A 2,883-nucleotide genomic window follows, 5' to 3' on the forward strand; every position below is an offset into this window, starting at 1 on the left:
GCACCGCAGCCACGCCTTCAAGCCGCAATGCGATCGGCCGCACGGTAACGCAAGGCACATTATGCCTGCGGCCCGGTCTGATCAAAATGCTGCAAGCACTATTTTGATCGGACCGCACCACACCACAGGCATAATGTGCCTTGCGTTCCCGTGCGGCCGATTGCATTGCGGCTTGAGGGCGTGGCTACAGTGCCATTCACTTCAATGGAGCGCCATGCCCCCTCCTGCCCCACAACATAGTGAGCTGGCCCCAATGCGATCCAGTGCGTTCTGACCAGAATCGGGCCGGAAAAGCACTACGTCTGGTGTGAACGAGGCCTAAATCTCCCAAGAAAGGGGAAAACCCCTTAGATAGTTGTCGCCATTGGAAGATTCGCCTCACCTGTGTTTCCCTTCACGTTCTCTCCCGGTGAAAGAACAAGGCCTCCTCTTAGAGGTGTAAACCCAATGTGCGATATTGATCCTTTCCGTATTCCAGCGTGGCTTTGAACAGCAAAAAGGAGAGAGAAACCATACAGAGGTGCGTGCGATCCCGACAAATAAAAGGGGTGAATCTCCCCTAATGGGTACACCAACAGCAGTAAAAACTTGACAGCAGGTCTCCACAATTGTCCATTGACACTTCCTCCTCCCATGATGCCTCTGGGAGTCATGCCTGTGGCTGTTAAAGTCATGCAATGCCTCATGGGACTTGTATTTCCACAACAGCTGGAGTTCCAAGGTTGCCTACCCCTGGTGTAACCAATGACTGGGCATGTGGTCGTGGTCTGAGCAAGGAAAGCTTGGGGACCAACTTTCAGCTACAGGCTGTCAATCAATGGCTCTGCCTGATCTCTGATCCACGCCTTCAACTAAGATTATGTATAAAGAACCTATTTATTCCAATAATGTACATTATGAGGACACTTGAGCACCAGAGTTCAGGTGTTTGCATGGAAGGGTTCTGTTAATGTTACAGCATACAGACATTTTAGACAATTGTGAGCTTCTGACCTTGTGGTAACAGTTTGAAGGACCTCTTCTATTCCAGCATGACTGTGCCCCCGTGTACAAAGCCAAACCCAATGAGGTTTGATGAGCTTGGTGTAGAGGAACTCAAGTGGCCTTCACAGAGCCCCGACCTCAACCCTACTGAACACCTTTGGGATGAATTGGAACCCCAGTTGCAAGCCGAGTCTTCTCACCCAACATTAGTACCTGACCTCACAAATGCCCTTTTGGCTGAATGGGCCCAAATTCCCACTGACACCCTCCAAAATCTTAAAGGTTTTCCAGAGAAGAGTGGAGGTCGTAGACTGTAGACACAAGAAGGTAGGAGGGGTCGGGCAACTCCATGGTAATGACAATGGTTTTGGAAGGGGACATCCAGCAGGCTCATACAGGTGTAGTGATAAGGTGTCTACAAGCGTTTTAGCCATACAATAAAATAAACATCTAATGCAGTTATCTCTTTATAATAGCTTTGTGTAGTTAGAAGCCTATTCACATTAAAATAGAGGAAGTCTAAAATGTATACTTCATCGTAGTAACCCCTTGATCCCTGAATAGAATTTACTGATCATTCCTTCATCTGCAACAAAAATCACTTTGGAGATGAAAGTATGGTCACAGCCAATCAGGATGGATTCAGTTCCATGGCCAAGCATTACACAGGGGGCTTAGTGTTGACCAGTCTGTTCTGTACGTTGAAGCCCCACTTCGGGGTTGCTGTAAAATGTACTCATGCAGTGGGCGGGTAAGATGCTCCCTTCCTCTAGGGCAGGGCAAACTCAGGCCCTTCAGCTTTGGTGAAACTAAAAAATCCCATCATGCATCTGCCTCTGAGAGTCATGCCTGTGGCTGTCAGGGTCTTGCAATGCCTAATGGGATTTGCAGTTGCACCACAGCTGGGGGACCCCTGGTCTAGGGTGTGATGAATAAGATGAATTGCTTTACTTATTTCTCGGTCCCGCAAGCTTCCTCTGCACCGAACAAGTGCTTTTCTGAAGCCTCTTCTTTCCGCCTCTGGACTAGTCACAGGCTCTATGATGCCATCATTTACCATGCAGGACCAGCAGACTTGCTGGTACATGAGGCCTCCGAAGGGCAACCCTGGGAGTGTCGGAGAAAGAAGTTCCGGTGTTCTATCGAAAGCTCCAACTCATCGAGCTCTCCAACTACCTCACTTCCGGTGCACAGAAAGACTGGAGCTCTGTACAGTTGCGCGCGTAGCGTTTGCAGAATACACGTCGAGTTTGCCACCTGCTGAATATTGTTAAAATGCAGCTGAACAGAAGCTCCGTCAGTCTTTGCGTTTTTGCAGTCTAATGTCGTCTGGTCGAAATCTCCAACTTGCAAGTACCCGGCAGTGAGGTAGTTGGAGCTTTCGACGAGTTGGAGCTTTCGATAGAACACCGGCTACCGGGGGAGAGCAGAATAAGGTAATATTAGGTAATGAGGTAAGATCAGAATAAGGTAATAAGCTTTATTAAAACCTAGATAAAATAAGCATTGTGAATTTCACTGCATGGGTATATCTTTCACCAGCTGGGCCTTTATGGCACCACACTTCAGTAGCAGAACAGGTTCACTTTCAAGCTCTGGCTTATGAAGGGCATCACAGAACATCTCTATCATACGAAGGACTAGGGGTCGGCAACTTCAACACTCCAGCTGTTGTGAAACTACAAGTCCCATGAAGCATTGCATAGCTTTGACAGTCAAAAGGTATGACTCCCAGAGGCCGAGACATGATAAGAGTTGTAGTTTCACCACACAGAGGAATGCAGAGGTTGCCTACCCCTGGACTAGAGTGACCATAGAGCATAAAAAGAGTGTGAGGACTCCTAGGACGAGACTACAGCTCTGTTTTAGGGTAAGTTAATAAACCGGACAGGAGAGTAA

The sequence above is a fragment of the Nanorana parkeri genome, unplaced genomic scaffold (genome assembly GCF_000935625.1).
Source record: "Nanorana parkeri isolate BGI_ZX_2015 unplaced genomic scaffold, ASM93562v1 scaffold544, whole genome shotgun sequence".
NCBI lineage: Eukaryota > Metazoa > Chordata > Amphibia > Anura > Dicroglossidae > Nanorana > Nanorana parkeri.